Source organism: Athene noctua, chromosome 4 (assembly GCF_965140245.1).
Source record: "Athene noctua chromosome 4, bAthNoc1.hap1.1, whole genome shotgun sequence".
Taxonomy (NCBI): domain Eukaryota; kingdom Metazoa; phylum Chordata; class Aves; order Strigiformes; family Strigidae; genus Athene; species Athene noctua.
Genome location: NC_134040.1, coordinates 64,961,697 through 64,979,934, shown reverse-complemented (window position 1 = coordinate 64,979,934; position 18,238 = coordinate 64,961,697). Strand labels below are relative to the sequence as shown.

Sequence of the window (18,238 nt, the reverse complement as noted above, 5' to 3'; positions counted from 1 at the left end):
TGGTAGAAGCGCAGAACATTTTGCAATGCAGTGACTTTTTAATACCCATGGATAAATTCCTTTGGGTATGCTTTGAGAAGCATAATTTTTAACAGCCAGACACTCCCACTGGCAGAGAAGGTAGATGGTTCTGTCATGCAGAAATGTGGTAGATGAGCCGCTACTGGCAGCAGAGGTACAGCCTGGACAGCTGGACAGAGTCTGCTTGGTTCAAGAGTGATGTAAACACCACCACTGGTTTACCCAAGATCAAAGCTGCCTCTCTTTGCCTTCCTTGGTTAAAGGAATGCAGCTCTTGCTTAAGCCCCAGCTGCTGCTTGAAGACTCAGTGAACTTTTTTCAGCCTCTAGATATACTGACACCAGGCATGACCCATATGCTTCTTGTCCATGGTGTGCCTCTCCAGGATCAGGTCCTTTGCTATCCTTTACAGGCTGACGATCTCAGGGTGTCTCTACCTATCAAAGCTTGTCTTCCCTATTGTATACCTGCAGTTTGTGCCAAGTCTTCGCTGCCTTCATCAAGCATCCAACTTTGGCCCTTTCCTTGGTTACTGCCACCAAGGCATCTGAGGGCTTTAAGATCACCTTAACTTTTGACCAGTGCTGACGCTCTGTGTTTGCCATTTCCTTCATCTTCCCATGCAATGGCAGCTGCACACTGTATTTGTTTGGAGAGCTGGAGAAAAGCCTAATGCAAAAGTGTAAAAGCTGCCTTAGGGATTCCCAGTGTCTATTAAAGTGGATGGAACCAGGCATTCCTATCTCCTAGACATTTAAAAAACCTGCTTTAAGTGCCTAATCTGTCATGATTTCATGCACTTACACTGTCAAGGACAGCATTAGAAGAGAAAATTGAAATGGGTTTCTAACCTGAGAATACTTTTACTGTTTCCAATGTCAGCCTGATGGCATTCAGAGTTGTAACTGCAGACAACATGCTGCAATTTCCCTTTTCCCTGTGCTTATGGGATTTCTTAATCCTCAAATCTTCACAACAATTTTTAATGGAAACCACAAATTTTCCGTACCTTTGAGCAGAGCTTTATTCATTCATGAAAATGAGAATTTTTTTATGCTTTCTAGGATTAGTCAAAATTTGAAAGTATTGCATGTTAATACTATTTGTTTTTGAAATTGTGAATTTTGGTGACAGAAAGACGTTTGTGAAAGTTTTTGTGCTAAAAACAATTGGCTACAAAGATGATTGTTATTTCAGTACTCAAAGATGAAAGTAGAAAAGAAAATAACATGCTTTTTTTGACTACTTCTACTACTTCCTGTAGGAAAACTTTAGCAAAGATCACATGAACATTGATTCAGAAAACAAAAAAGTATCTACATGCTTTACCCATGCAGTTAGCACCATATCACTGCTGAGGCTTGCCTACCTGTTTTCAGAAACAGATTGTTGTTTGGCAATTTGCCTTTTGCATAATTACTTTACAAGAGAACCTTGAGAAAAGGCCTAAATAATAATAATAATAACAATAATAATAATTATTATTATTATTACTCAAACTGATTTCTAGGCTGTAGTTGCATGATCCTTGATGCCATAGCTGTACAAATAGAAACCAGCTGAAAGAAGTTAAACTGAGTTAAGACTTTACATGTAGTTGTGGCATTTTAAAATGTGATTTAAGATTGATAGTTTCTTCAGAATTAGGCTTAATTAATTGCAGCCAAAGTAGTTTAAAAAAAAATTGTCTCACAGCCAGACACAACAGTTTAACCATATGAGTAAAATTATGCCTTAACCAGGCTGTTGGTCCATGATTGCTTTTTCTAGGTAGAAAACATGGGTGGAGAGGACCTCAGAAAAACTGATTATGCAAATCATGGGGCACCTGGATCTTTGTTCTGATCATTTACAGTCTTTTTTAGCTCATCCACCCTCCTGCCCTCTCCCAGCTAATCCTGTGACAGTTGCTACCCAGTTTACAGGTGGGCTGCACAAAAACAATTGACCCAGTATAACCAAGGGAGATGGACTGGTAGGGCAGTTCCAGGCCAGGGGCAATCTTTAGGCCAGCTTCACTGTGCTGCAGATCAGCAGAAGGCAGGCTCAGGCATGGTCTGAGTGCACCCTCTGCAGCAAGCAGAGCCTACATGACCAACCAGGCGGGGAGGTGAGGACACCCATCCCTCAAAGCCTGCAGCTTTTGGTGCAGATATAGACACTCAGACTTTGGCCAGATGTATTTTCAACAGGTGGTTTTTCAGGGGCATTGGGGAAAGGAATGAAATCGGTGATTTTATGTGTTGTTTCTGTTGTATTTCAACTCCTTTAGCCCAAGGAAGGCAAAGGTGTTTTGTGATGTCCTTCATCACTGTGGGCAAATGAAATATAATGATCACAGAATCGTCTAGGTTGGAAAAGACCTTGAAGATCATCCAGTCCAACCGTTAACCTAGCACTAACAGTTCCCAACTACACCATATCCCTCAGCGCTAGTCAACCTGACTCTTAAACACCTCCAGGGATGGGGACTCCACCACCTCCCTGGGCAGCCCATTCCAACGCCTAACAACCCCTTCTGGAAAGAAATGCTTCCTAATATCTAGTCTAAACCTTCCCTGGCTCAATTTGAGGCCATGATGTGTCTGATTGCAATTTTAAAAGGAAACTGTGGAATGTTTCTAGTCAGATTTAATCTCGTTGGCTCTTTTTTTTTTTTTTTTTTTTTTTTTTTTTCAGAAAGTTAGCAGGCAGTGTCCCTTTTTCATATACTTTAATGTGAAAATAGATCACTTGGTAGCATTCATCTGCAGTAACTCCATAAGCCTGGCACTGACAAGCAATATGTTAAAATATGATGATGAAGATCAATGTAAGACAATAGATGCTAAATATATACATCACACATGCAATCTCTGCAAGAGGGACTCCAGCCTTTACATGCCAGTTGCCATCCTCCCTCCCATCCCTAGGCATAATAAGGGGTACAAACAGGGGCATATTAGTTTGATAACAGCCTTGTCGGGTATATAACTTTGGCTCCACACCAGCTGCCTGTTATTATTCTGGCTTTGCAGCAGGGACTGTTAGAACAGAAGAAGAAAAACCTTTCAGTCCTAAAAGTTCACAGAGAAAAAGGTCTTGGTTTGCTCCCATTTTCCCTTTAACATTAATTGCATGTTTAGTTTTGATGGGCAGGGGGCCAAAAAGCACAATAACAGCTTCCACCATGAGAATGCCAAGGAATAGAATTTAAAACCAGCTTGTTCTTGTTGCTTGTGGCAGTGAAATCCATGACTGTAGCTCAGTTCTTCTCTCCTCATCTTGGATGTGTGTTACAGAATAACCTTGTCCATCCTGAAGTGCAGATGAAACAAGGATGTAGATACCCATAGTGCTTGAGACTATCTACACAAATGTGGCAGTTTGTAAATGCTGCAGTTTTCCCTCACTGCTCTTTTACTATCTCTCTTCTCCTTAGCACTTAAGATACACCAACCTCTGGCTCCAATCAAGAAAGGTCAGTGAAGACCTGATACACTAATTTTTTGTTTGAAAATGTTTATTCTTACCCTTTGCTTGTTCCAGCAAATATAACCACTCCACCCAAAAAGAGACCAAGTTTTTTGAAAGAGAATGTGCAGGAAAAGTGAGCACATTTTCATTTGTTTATCTCTCAGCAGAAAAGGGATTTTTTTTTCCGGTTTTGGTATGATACAAACTGATACCAGTAATCAGTTCTTCACACTTCAGAAAAAGTTAGGCTTAAGTCCATAGTGACCCCAGTTAGAGAAAGGAACCCTGATATAAGACAGCCCAAGAAAGTCAACCGTGAGGAAAAGGTGGTGGGCTGGAGAAGGGAATAAGAAGTGTCAGTGCTATAGTTCCTCCTCCCCAGAACTGACCTGAGTTTCCCAGAATCTGTTGTGCTTGCTCTCAGGGACTTGATAAAAACTAGAAGATGTCCTGTTGTTGCCCAGCTCATGCTGGTTTTACATTATGCCCAGAGAGATCCCTTTGCCCACAGATCAGCTCACCGTGATGCCCAAGCAAGTCTGGAGGACCCTATGCCTCCACCTGTGTCTTCAAAACAGGACACAGCTGGACCATTTGCAAAGGTCCTGATTTCACCTTGGTGTTCCACAGCCACAACCCCTAATGCAAGTGGGAACAAGCTCATTCAGAGTTGTATTTTTTCCTTCTCAGCATATTTTATGTACACTTATTACAGGATAAGCTCTTTTCCCTGCCACAAGTGTTAAAATAATTTAATCAGCAGTCATCTACTATATCTTTTCCTTCCTCCTACCAGCACTATCATCCTAAGGTCCGAAGTCAGAAAAGTTATTAACCACAAACTTCATTTAGCTAACTAAAATGGGATGAGATGTTTTTATTTGTACTTGTTACTGCAAAAGTAGTAACAATTTTTCTTGTTTGTTTTTACAATGACTTAAGGGGAAGCAAACAAGTTCTTTCAAACATGTAATAAATACCTAGAGAAAAATAACAATAATTACACATTCAATGTCAAATAAGTATTAGCTCCCCATATCCTGTATTTCATGTTCTTTAAGTGTTTCCATTTTTAAAGACTGTTCTTAAAATAAATCACAGAATCACAGAATCGTCTAGGTTGGAAAAGACCTTGAAGATCATCCGGTCCAACCATTAACCTAACACTGACAGTTCCCAACTACACCATATCCCTAAGCACTATGTTGACTCGACTCTTAAACACCTCCAGGGATGGGGACTCCACCACCTCCCTGGGCAGCCCATTCCAACACCTAAATGCCTAAATGTGGATAAGTGGTTCCTAGAAAATACTGTATTTGACTTTTTTTTTTTTTTTCTTTTCCTTCTCTGCATGAATGGCCTAGGGACAACTGTGGAATTTTCAGCGGTGAATGCAAATGTAAACCTATCCCAGCTTACAGTTTGAATGTGTACTATTCGCTCCACCTGTTCTGTGTTTGCAAAGTCTATCAAATGGCACTGTTTAGGTTCTCTGGTTGTCTGGCAGAAACATGGAAAGGTGAAGAAAAAGAAAGTATATCCTTTCTCATTGTTAGATATGTAGAGGAACCACAGCCTGCCCAAAAGGATTACAGAGTTTTTGAACAACACGTTTAGAGAATAGAAAGAAAATGGAACAGGGGTCTTGATCCCAATGAGACTTCTTTCATCTCTGGGAGAGTGGATAGGTGGAGGTTTGGGCGCCTGCTTCTACATTTTCTGGGAATCTCCAGGTCTTCGGTTTCTCCTGTCCACTCTACCAGGGAGAAGTACATCTTTTTCAGGCCAAGAGTAAGCTTGCTTATCCAGCATGCTGAGCCTCCCAGGATGCTTGCTGTATTGAGTCAAGGACGGAAGACATTCCCTAAAGGAATAGCATCTTAGCATAGTTATGTTTTGCAGTCTGAGAAATCCTGGTAGAAGAGGTGTCTGAAATGCTGAAAAATCAATCCCAAACAGGTAAGGCTCAACATTAAATAAAGCACTTACATGCTGGAGACGGGAATGTAGTGGCAAGCTTTAAAGGAAAATCATGAATTGCATGGTCTTTTGGGGAGGGAAGAGTTTTCTTCCTGGCTGTGCTTGTATGACATCCGTCTCTTGTCAGATGATCTGTAATACCACAATATGGCTATACGGGAGCAGCGCCAAGGTTGGCAGAAGGGGTCTAACATGCAGAGCATGGATCCTGCTCTGAACCCGCCCTAGGTTCCCTGAGGTTTTGATTAATGTTCATCCCAAAGTGTTTCATCATTTTGTTTACCTTTTCAGCTTGGTGCCTCTAATGTTATTGCCATGGCACTGTACATCTTGAGCTTCTCCAGTTCTCCTAGCATATCAGTTTGAATTATGGAGATCTCAATCACTTTGGAGAATTTGGCTTGGGCAGAGAGCCTGTTTATTTGAATTGCTGCTGAATCTATGCTTGGTCCACATCAGGGTTGCACAACCAATAAAAAAAAAACCCAACATGCAAATTTCTCTAAATGCCAGTTTACTTGGAAGCATAAATTAAATCTGGATACATGCATTGTCAGATTGATAGGCTCTGCTGCAGGAAAGAAAAACTTTCATTTTATGGCAGTATTTGCTTATGAATCTAGTGGGAGACCATTTCTTTGTTGCACAGTCTCTGCCAGCAGCCTTGTGAAGTGAAGCTTTGACATTCCCAATGTTCTTCATCTTTCTGGTCAAACACAGAGACTGGCCAGGGCTCGGGAAGTCTAGCAGCAGGCAGAGCAAGACATAACCTCAGCCAAGTGCAGCCAGATCATCTGCAGAAGTAGGCAAATTCTACTTCTCTTCCCCTCCTCTTTGTCTGATGTGACTTTAAATGTTTGGAGTTAGAAGCAACCTCCAAAGGTACATCCATGCTGCATTGTTGCAGTAGAGTGGGAAGGGAGATGATAGCCAGGTTGTGCTGAACAAACAATTCAAGCAGCTCAGCTGACACAGTGCCAAGTCACACACTCTGCTTGGCACTGTGTAACCAGAAGCACAGTGAGTTTCTACAGCTAACTAGTTGCCTGCAAGGATCTCCTCTAGCTCATTTTTCTATACATTATGCAGTGTGCACACATCTGTCCTATGTTTCTGCAGCCCAATTTCACAAAGGGCTGACATTTTACAGTGGCTTTGTGGTGTGGGGAGCAAGTTACTCCAGAATATCATAGTCTGCTTTCATTTTTTTGAGGTCAGGTTCAAGCCACATGGATAAGGTACAGTTTGTCTCATCAAAATGAGGAAGGGAATGAGCAGTTTAAAGTCTTTAAAGGCTGAAGAAAAAGAGTGTATAAGCAGTTACACCCTTTGGCAGCTTTTGTAATGGCAGGTGAAAAAATTACTGTCCTCAACAAGCCCCTTTCTCAGCACTCAGAACCATGCCCCAACTCCAAAGTAGCCCATAATAAAAAACAAAACCCAAAAAACCAAACACCCAGAGTTCATTCTCAGTCACTTAATTCTGGCACTCTTTTTATCTCAGAAATATATATAGGAAGAACCAGTAATGTTCCTTCATGAACCCCTTGCTTCCACAAAAGCTAGCATTAAAACAAAGAAGGCAATGGTAAGAAAAGAAGTAAAAATTTCCTTCAGGAAGCCAGCCCACCTTCTGTAGCGGTGCTCCCCGCTTCCTTCTCCAGAGCTTGTTTCTTCTGACAGCATACCGTATGGCTTAGCAACTCTGCAAATGGTGAGACAAGTGTGCTGTAGAGCAAAAAAAATATTTCCTTATAACCATGTCAGGCTGTCACTCCTCTGCCTCCCCCACTGTTAGGAGCTGCTAGACTCTCCCAGCCATCTGGTGCAGGATTTGAGGCTTCCTGCTGATAACCCCGGCCAATCCTGGCATTGCTGTGCACTTGGTGTATGAAGCTGAGACAGGTTTTGAAGTGTTTGTACAAAGCTGGAAAAGCAGTGGAAAGGCTGGAGGAAAACGAGTGGGAAGGTGTGAGGTGGAAACAAGACACGCTGGTGATGCAGGAGGCCTCGGCACACATTTCCCTTTTGTATGGGATAAAGGGCTTTGCCCTTGGACTTTAGTTGTCATGGGATGCAGCCATAGGAGAATAAGGTGGTAGATGTCATGCTCCTCTTTATTCCCTGCTGGGGAATGGAAATGCTGACAGATTTCCAGAGAAACACAAGGACTTGAAGCCCTTTGGATGAGGAGGGTTCTGAGAAGCCATCTGCCTCAGTTTCCTCTGCCAATGCCTCACTGTTGGATGGCACTCACATGTGACAGTTGGAAAGCTAAAGAAATTCATATGTGGTGTATTTAGACTAGCATGCCAGCAACTGGGATCAGAACCAAGCTGCACCTGCGTAGTTTCACGGGCAAGAGTGGAAGTCATTGCTGTACTTGTGTCTGTCCCTGCTGCAATCTGCTCTGACCCCAAGTTACACTGGTTTGCTAATGCTAAGAGCTGTAAGACAGGTGTTAGACTACTTTATTTATGCCCTCTTTTTCATTTCACTGGCATTCAGGAACCTATCCCACTGAATAAATAATTAATTTGGCCATGTTAGAAGATGTCTTTTTCCCCACAGACTCAGTTCTGTGATTAAAAGCACAGAACACTCCATTCCCTCACAGATATGTGACAGCCACCTCCATCCTAGGTCAGGTTCTGTGATTGCAAACTGCCTGCTCATCACTGTGAAAGGTTGTGCACATGCTGCCTCATAGTCACTGGGATGAGGTCTTAACCAGCCTTAGAAAGCCCTGCAGGTTCCCAGAAAACCATATAGGGTTTTTTAGTGTTATTCCAAAAACTAGAAGTGCACTGTCTACAAAGATGTTTTACCTGGGTAAGGGTCCCACGAGCATGCAGCCCCCAGTTGGGTTGGGGTCAGTGTGTTAGGCTATCATGAATGGCCAACATGAATACCCCAAATAAATATTGCCTTGAGTGAGACATGGGCTGGGCTTTCTTCTGAACATTATTACTTAGCAGGTACAGTTTTCATTCAAAGTGACTTGGCTTTTCCCTAGTGGGAATGATAGTATGTCAAACAGTTACTTAGTTATCAGTATTTGAATTTTGGAAAGATGTTAGCTACAGGTAGAGGGAGAAATATCTTAGAGCTTATAGAAAAACTTGAAGTTAGTAAATTGTGAACAACTCTCTCAAATATTTCCTGTAATATTTGTAGTGTATGTAGTAGATGTAATAGTTAGCACTACCACAGGACTCCAAGGAGAAACATCCCATCTTTCCACAGGCCATTATGCAATTGCTTGAAAATAATCAGCTGGAGGTATTCTTTTCTATTTCCCAGTAAAATGTTGATGAAATTATTTACTGTCTTCCCACAGTTCCAATTATTTTCCTGTCTGTCTTTACAGGCTCTCTCTATGTACAAGGCATTTTATTTCTGTATCTCCACAGAGAGAAGAACTTATTGTACAAGCTGCACAGCCCCATTGACTTTAGTTAGCTGCCATGACTTAGGCCACAGTAGCTGAGGACGTGTCTCGCACTACAGGCATCTTTGCACCACATAACTGCATGCCCGTGGAAGTCAAGAGTAAAGAGTGCCCATTAATTTGAATGCTATTTTAGTCAGACTCTAATGAATTTACTACCTTGGTCCTATTCAGGGCAACATTGCATGGACTTCAGCGTGAATTTGCTTCCTGACTGAGGAACAAATAGTACGTGCCCCATTAAAGCTACAGTTACAGCAGCTCTGAGACAAATACACAGAATCATTAACAGCACAGAAATATTTGGGCTGTATGATATGACAAAGCTGTAACATGCAATACAAAGTCTCCTGAGACACGAGTCATGTTTACAACTTGAGCAACCCAAGATTTTCTCTGCACCAGCCCCTTCACACAAGAAGCAACTTGCTTTTAAACGTATCCTTGGAAAATCATGAGAGGGAGTCAATAGATAAAAACGTGTTTTGCCTTTCTTAGCTGCTGTTCCATCCATTTTCTTTTATAACTGAGTTGTTACTAGAAAAATAACGACAGTAATATGCTGTTCTTTTCTACCTTCAACCTCATCTTGTGACTGGTGGTTAAGGCCATAGCATCCAAAACTAGGCATTGAATTGATCAAAGCACAAACTTCACATCTGAATAGATTCAGGCCTAGGCAGCAAAGCTAGTTGTGGTCCAGGTTTCGACCACAGAAATGTTTCATTAATAGATCATCCAGTAGTTATACACTGAAAATCCCAAATCTCTTTCTGCATAGTATCCCAGATTGAAAGAATAAAAAGGCTGTCTCTTCCAAAAGAGCACTTGCTTCTTAGAGTCTGGCATAAAACAGAGCATACGTGAGTTTTGCACTAGAGAAAGAGTATGGAGAATCATTTCAGTAGGGAGGAAAATAAGACATCCTTTCTGTGACATAAAAATTCATTTTGTTTCTTCCTACAGTTAATGTTTAGGGAGTAGCTACCCTATCATAGCAAGTAAGAGTAAATATAGAGAAATATTTCTCTGTATGTGAGATCTGCAGATCACTATGCTCGTTTTTTTGGGGGTGGGGTTTTTTTGTGGGTTTTGGTTGTGGTTTTTTTTTGTGTTTTGGTTTTTGGTTTGTTTTGGGGGGTTTTTTTAGGCTACCATTTCTTGCTGATATTCTTTCATCTCAATGGTCATTTGCTAGTTTGGACAGCAAATTAAAAAGATTAGCTATACACTCGGCACCTTTAGAGGTCACTTGCTTAGCCAAAGTTATTTGCACTACAAAACAGTGTTGTGACTGTTCCAGCATTGTGCCTGTAATGATGTAACAAGAGCTTGGATAGTATTATCAGCTAAAGAAGTCATTCAAGATTATAGAACAGCTTTCAGGTTTTGCAGAATTCTGTGCTTGGAGATGAACTTATAAGAAAATCTCCATGATTTACAGAGATGAAAGAGAAACCTGGTGATCTCAATTCATTTTTGTATTGTGAGAAGTTGGCTGCACTGAATTCCCTAAATATCTTTTTATTGACTTTAGGAGAGACAGGGTATAATTTCTTGATAATTTTTATTTCTTAGCATTAAAAATTCCCACTGACGGTGCTGTGGTGAAACCCCCTGGAATCCAGGGTAGGTGATAAAGGAGACTGCTCATTTGTCCCAGCAAGTCTCAGTCCCATCTTCTGTTCCAAAGCTCTCATCAAGTATGATGGCAGGTCAGACCCTGACCCAGAAATCCTTATGCATGCCCGCTTTGGATTAGCTATTATTTATAGCAACAAAACAAAAATACAGGTATAGGTGCATTTCCTTTCTCTATTGTTTCTAAAACTAGGTTTTATTTATTTTGGGAGCAGAAAGAAGATCAAGAAGTATCTCAACTTCAAAGAAAAATCTGAATTTCCTTTACAGAACATCCATTTCCTAACAATACATGGAGACGGTGCTTTTACAGATGTGGCTTTGGATCAACACATTCTCACTCTTCATCTCACTCTTCATCTTCCTGTGCATATAAAAGCTCCTGGCTTAACAGGCAGCTCAGTACCTATAAATGGCTATTTGTTATTTATGGTGATTATTAAATGTCCATGTTTTCAGATCTATTACGTATGCAGTGATGTAAGGCTTCTATTTTAAAGATAATATTTATTTATCATACCAGAAGTGGCCAATGTCTGGAAAGGTTATATCGGTAAAGTAAACATGAAGCACTACTGAACAAAGTATAACCTAAATGGTCTGTTTGCATTCAGTATTGAATTTTTAATCTCATTTCCCCATTTTGTTACAAACAGTAAGGGGAAAAACCAATACAGAATCCATAGGAAAAAAATCCAGAGCTCTGTACACTGCATAAGAGAGAAAAAGTCTCCTCATAGGTTTCTGCTTTGTTATTGACAACATTTTGTTCCCTGCCAACAATGGTAAGAGCAGCAGGGCTTGCTTTGAGTTCTTCTTTTCCTGTTTCTAGCCTAGCATGTTTATTAGGGGTGAAAAAAAGGTGAAAAGGAGGACAGGAAGGAAAGAAGGACTTTATAGTGTGTAGGTCGCACATTACATAATAAATATTTAACACCCTGGTACCCCATAAAGTCTGTGTTCCCAGGCAGCTCTGCTCCCTTGGGATGCAGCCAACAGATAAGGGAACATACTCCACTTTCAAGTCCCTTCTTATACAGCCCTGAAGGTCAGGGTAAATGAGAATTGGAAAATCCAAGCAAAGGGTAGAGAGAAAGGTACAAGAGGTTAGCTGATCTAGAAAGGCATGGGAAGTCAGACTTAATTTCTGAGCCCTCTGTGGACTTAGTGCAAACTCTCTGAGAAATAGTCCTATTTTCTCAGAAGACTGTGAAAAGAGAGCTACAAGCCATGATGACTGTACCAGGCAGCTAGAAGATTAAAATGCTCCTGTGATTAAGTCCAGGAGAAAACACTGTGTGCATCTAGTCTAACCTCCTTCATAACACTTGCCACAGAAATGTACCCAGCGATTTCCACATCAGGCCCAACAGTTTTTGTATTATCCATGATAAGACTTCTAGAAGACCATCTGATCTGGTTTAAACACCCATTTGACAAAGAATCTGTTAACTTTCCTATACAGTTTCTCTTTTGCAAGAATATCCTAATTTCAATAAATGTCCATCTGCTCCTTCCCTTTTTGATAAAATGTGTAAATTTAGCTTTGCAATTACTAGGTCTCATTATTTGTGATCCTTTGAATCCACTCCAGGTTTCTAAAGGCTTTCCAGATGATCCCTCCTAGAGGGAGCCTAGTTTGTGCACAGCTATAGAAACCTCTCCATCTTCCACTTTGCCACTGGTTTTATCTCTAAATCTTCTTGTGTTTAAGGCAGCTGCTGTCACAGTAGTCTTAAAAAAAAAAAAGTCTTTAGTTGTATTATTGAGGTTAAAACCAATGCAAGGTCATTATTTTTATATCATTTTTGTCACGGCACAAGGAAGATAAAATTGGCAACTTGCAATAGGAAGCTCAAGAAAGTGAATGTAGGGTAAAATCCTGAAATGAAGATTTGCCAAAATCTCTATACAAAGCAAAAGTTACCTGATTTCATGCACCTCAGTTGACACAACCTTCTTAGCCTCATTTTTCCAATGAGAGTCCAACAGCCAGACCCACAAACATTTTTATAAACAGTGAAAGCAGCACAAAGTAAAGAAGAACAAGGCAAATCAGAACTGACTACTATTGATTTTGTGATAAAGGCTCCATGGAGACCAGCTGTTAATTACCTTTCCAGAGGAGAGACTTGTTTAGCTTGGAGCCAGGGCTGGGTTTTTTTTTCCCCTTTCCTCTCAGGTACAATAGACTGCACTGCTAGGATTAGCATAGGATTTAAACTATAAATGTGCATTGGGACACAGTTTTGATTATTCATCTGTTTTATTATGGTACTGCTAAAGACAAGGCAAGAATGAGGCAATACACAAAATAGACACTCCCTATGTCCCAGCTGCTTTGCTGGTGAGCAACCCTTCCAGCAGACTTCAGCATTACTTTCTCTCCTTTCTAGTCAAAGTTATGCCAAAGCATCATGCATCTGTCCATCTTGTTTTCCTTTCCACTGCTGCATTTACATACATTAATGACTTAACCCTGCCAGGTAAAGAGCATTAATGACTTAACCCTGCCAGGTATAGAGCTCTCTTGACACCCACTGTCCTCAGTGTGGTGGCAGAGCGGGGAACATAGTGCTTTGTCACTCTGCTTAGCTCCTTTCCAAATAAAACCACTGAGCCCTGGCCATACAATCTGTTTGAGCTGTGCATGGTGGAATACTAGCAAGTAGGGGCAAATGAGGCTTGAAAACCATCTGTTCACTCACCAGAGCCTGACATGGGCTGAATCAGCCCATGACATGGCTGCTGCAGTATATACTGGCCTGCCCAGGTGATGTGAGCTGTTACTTACGGCAGTAACAGGTGCAAAGCTTCCTGACAGAAGTGTTGTTTTTAAATCCCTGAGTCCCTTTAATAACCCCGAGAGGTGGCAGGCTGAGCTCTCCAAAGCCATAGACTGACTTCGTACACGAAACCTAGGCAATTATGGATGCAAAACAAAACATGCGAGCAAAGTTGCGCTGTTCCTCGCTTCTCAGAATTACTGGGGATAGTGCACAGAAAGCAGGGGCATACACAACAGGAGGGTGACATTGTTAAACTTTGCAAACACATACGCTTTTCCCTGAAAACCTCTCTGCTGTTGCTAAGGCTAATGCAATTTTGCTGGAAGCCCTGGTGCAGACATCTTCCTGGTTTTTTAGTCACCTTAAGAAAGGAGATCAAAGAGCAGGGACTTTGGTGGCTGCAGAGCACAAAGAAGTTGATCGCTTAAATGACTCATTTTGTACAAAATCTCCCTATACAAGATTTAAAACAGTCAGTGCCTGGAATGACAGCCCTTAGCAGTACTCACACCATCATTATCTGTGGCTTAAGGAAAAAAGCTACAGCAGATGCAGCTCTATACAACCAGACAGCAGTAGACCATACAGAAAAACACATGACTCCATTTTAAATTAGAAGCTGTAAGTACAAATGGAAATATGGTTTTGACCCAAAGGCAGGGCTGTGTGCAGTAAACTTGGGAGTCTTCAAACATCGCAACTGCTCACAGTAGACAGCTAGTCACTGTCCTCCTGCCTAGCATGCATTTCTTTATTTTCTTTGTTCTTGTATGTCAGCACATCTAGTGCAAATTAAGTGAACAGTGTAAACTAGAAAAAATCAGCATGATGATCTTGGTTCACAATTCAGCTTGTCCATAAACTGTCTCTCTATCTTAACAAGCTGTCGCTTGTTACAGCCAATGCAATCACAAATTAACGATCTCTGCTTGGTTTTGATTCCAGATCTATCATGCCTTGAGAAATATTACATCTAAAAATACTCTGTGTTAAGATCCCCCATGTGCTTCAAGTACGGTGTTCTAGAAACAATCTATAATATTTCACATGTTAAAGAACAGCAGTGGCCTTGGTGAAGAACAGTTTGCTCATTTGTATTTATACACGCTCTCAGCCTAGCAAAGTGGCCAAGGTGACTTTGGGGGAAAACGCTGTTCAAGTACAGCTGATGCAGTCTGGGCCTACAACTTTCTGTGCATATCAAAAGTCATTTACATATTCATTATCTTTTGATGAGCACTGCATGGTCAAGGGAAATGTACTTTCCCCTTTGGTGTATATCTCAATTTGCTCAGCCTTCTGTAAATCTCCTGTGGTCTGTATCAGAGTGAGTATAATTTAGTCCATTTACTGTATGGATTAGATCCTTTCCCCCAGATTACTGTGTCTTGAACTGTAAACAAAATCTTTGGGGGGTCAGAGTGCCTGGTGGGGAGTTTGCTGGGGGCAAAAATATAATTGCTAACTGTTTAAATAAGACCAGTCCCTAGGACTTTTCTAGGAGATAAAAGGAGTTGCTTGTTCACAGGGGTGGAGCAGCAGAGGTGCCAACCATGGTAAGAAATAGATCCAAGAAATTCTGGCATCAGAATCTGTCCTCAGCTGAGGTCAAAAACCTGCAGCTCTTCTGTCCTCATGAGTGTGTTGTAGGAAAGTGAGAGCTGAAGCAATTTATGATCCACTCCTAAAAATGAGACAGGAGCTTCAGAAAAAAAGAGATGGGACTCACTAGATGAGCAAACCACTGCAAGTGAGTTTGTCGCTGGAGAGGTCATGTTGCTGCAAGCAGGATGTGCTTCATCCTCTTGCTTTCCTGTAGTAACTCAAGGAGCAGTCTGGCTTGTAGCTGTGTAGGAACCATCCTTTGGCTCTCTCTCAGGGCTACTGTACAGGACAGCAATGCCACTTAGTGGCTTCATGAAAGCTGTTTTCTCATGAAAAAAAGCCTGTGTTAGAAAACAAGGAACTCAACTGAAGAGCAGCTCACTGCTGAATTCTGAGCATACGACTATTTGTTTAAAACAAAAATCCCAGCATTCTGCAGAATAAGAAGAATCAGACATGTCTCAAATTTTTCTTCTTCATCTTTTTCAGCTCTTACATAAGACATAACCTCCAGTGGGCTGTGCCCCATCCCTGAGTGAGTGCCCAGAGCAGACAGCATCATCAGCTGTGGGAAGCTGATGGGGAGGCAAGGCTTTGGACAGAAAAGCCCACCTTGCCTTAAGAAGGAGCTCCAGTGCACCAGTGGGGTTAGAACAATTAACCACAGTTAACCAGGAAAAGCATTCTCAGGAGGCAACCGGAGGCTGTCTGGCTATTGCCGTCTGCCGAGCGTGCTCATTCCCGGATTTGCCAAGGTACTGTGCCATCTAGAGGAATTCGATATGTATTTTTCTGTGCCTCTCCAAAGAGATCCTGGCTCTGCCAGTGTTGGCTGGCAAAGCTGCGCAGGGTTGCTGCCGGAGGACCCGAGCAGCGAGTCCTGCTCCTGGGCCAAAAGCACTTCTGGCAGCCCCTGTGTCTGGTGGCCCTGCTCCAACACAGCAACAAGGCACAGCAACAAGTATATTTTCATGAGTTATGATAAATGCACCACCCTAACAGCTTGAGTGTGCTGATCATGGTTTTCTTTACTGCTTCAGTTTACATCCACATCTGATTTATGGAAAAAAGGGCACATCTCTACCAAAATACCAGGCTGCTGCTGCTGACAGAGATACCTGTCAATAGATGAAACGATGGCTTGATGTCTATTTTGCTTTGTCACATACAGCATCACAAAGGGAACTACTGTAATTTCCAGCTACCAGTGACTACAGGCAGAGAGGGGCTTCATGGCTTTTGGTGTAAGGTAATGACAGAGCACACTAATGCTAGTTAACATGAAATGGAAGCTGTGGCCTACAAACAGAGACACTGGGTACATGGTGGGTGAATGTTGCTATTGACTGAAAACAGTTATTTAGTCTTTAAAAATGTTAAGGTGCTGGAAGATCTTGCCTCATTCCTTTCCTGCTCAGCAACACCTCAGGCTTCATCTACCCCCTGAACTGGCCAGCTGGATGTCCTCAGCGCTGTCCTGCCTGGTCTGCCTGTCTTGGCACACATCTGTCTCCTCTGACTGACAGCCATCCAAAGTTGGTGTCCTGCCTATGGCTTTCCTTTGCATTGCAGAGTAACCATGTGCTCTCAGCCCTCCATAATTCCTTTAAGCATCCTAATGCCTATGCGATTCTGACCAATAAAGAGGTGAACCATGACTGAATAGAAAAAAACAAAGCCCACCTTGTTTTCTGTAGGAAAAATGAATGTTTGCATCTCACCAGTTTGAAATCATCAGATGACACTTCTACAGCCTACTTCCTTTTTCGACTTGTCTCCAATTTTGATGCCCTCTGCTCCTGATTTTCTCCCCACTGATCTGTGGGGCACTGCTGTGTGGATCCCAGAAAAAGGGTCAGTCTCTTCTGGCAGGAGGTGACTGTTACCAAGTGACTATCAGAGTGCAATGTTTGTCATCGGAGCCATCACGTTGCACCATTTGGAGTCTAGGTACAAAAAAAAAAAAAAAAAAAAAAAAAAGAGTGCAAATGAAGTGTTATTGCTACAAGAAGTAATCCATTAACATCATTTCATTCTGCGCTTTTAAATTAGCATGTGTTCGGGACACCACTTGGTAAGCTTTACTCTGCTTTCTGAGAAGTCATCAAAGGATAGCAGCTGCAAGCTGTAGCTGACGGTGAGCTAAGGACAGTTGGTGCAGATAAAATAAGAAAAATTTAAGGCTTCATCTGGCATTTGAAATGGTCTTTACTGGAAGTTTAAATGGGCTTTACTGGAAGTTTAAATGGGGCTTTACTGGAAGTATTAAACCTTCTTGATTCCTGAAATACATTTAAAAATATTTGCTCTGTTCTGAAAAGCTGAAATGCTGAAAACAAAAGCACTGAGGGAACATAGAAAAATTGTCCTCACACTTGGTTTTTCAGCTGGTTTAGGTGATGACCTTCAGACAAGGTGTCTCCAAAAGTTAAATATCAAGGGGAATATTATTAAGCAGGTTTAGATTTCACAAGAAAACCTAACAATAGCAGCTTGAAGGAATTATTTGTCTGGTCTCCTGTAGTGCAATAGTTTAGAAAACACAGCTCTGTTGTAGCTATGGGAGGAGCCCAAATATGCGGTTATTTCTTTCCTAACATGAAATTGTTCATGGATTTGCACGGATCTGCACCAACCAAGGATCACCCATGACATTTCTATTTAACAAATAGCAAACATATCTGTTATAGAAACAAATACATGGCTGAACCTCAATTCAGTAGTTTAGGTGAATTTTGTCAATACTCACCTCCACTTATTAAAAAACCCAGAATTCTGGAGTGAAAGATGTTGGCAAAACTCTTCAGAGGTTATAACCTGTTTGATATTTATGGAAGAAAGAAAAGCTTTACCTTTGTTCCGTTGTTGGTTATCTGGAGTTTTTAGTCTACATGTCATTGCATCAGTGAGAGGCAGCTGCACAGACTGCTCTTTTCTGATGCTTCACTATTTGGTTAGCAAGTTCACAGCAAATCTAGAGAGCTCTCCCATGTCCCACTTTCAAAGAGGAAGATGATCTTTCAGATCCAGAATGAATTTACTTTCTCCTGGTTATCCAGCAGGTGAGGTCAGAGTGTCACAGGCTTGCACTTGAGAGGGCAGACAGCCCCACGGTGCCCAAGCGCTCTAGGCACTGGGCTGAAGTCTGTTTCTGACTGTCATTAACTGGCTGAGTAATTCTTAGAGAAGTCACTCCCCTTCTGTCTTTTTATCCATGTCCTGAGTGGGTAGGGGCATACAGCATGCAGGGTAGAAATGAGCTTTCATTGCATTTTCTTTCCTTCTGGGACTT

The 18,238-nt window shown here is 41.6% G+C and overlaps 1 protein-coding gene across 1 annotated transcript in view; it reads right to left on the bottom strand.

Annotated features, from left to right (window-relative positions):
- Positions 1-7,341, bottom strand: part of GPRIN3 (GPRIN family member 3) — a 63,949-nt gene extending 56,608 nt beyond the window's left edge. Inside the window, exon 1 of the mRNA XM_074905578.1 lies at positions 7,091-7,341. The gene's annotated coding sequence lies outside the window, so the exon portion shown is untranslated. The remainder of the gene's footprint in view (positions 1-7,090) is intronic.
- Positions 7,342-18,238: the final 10,897 nt, after the last annotated feature.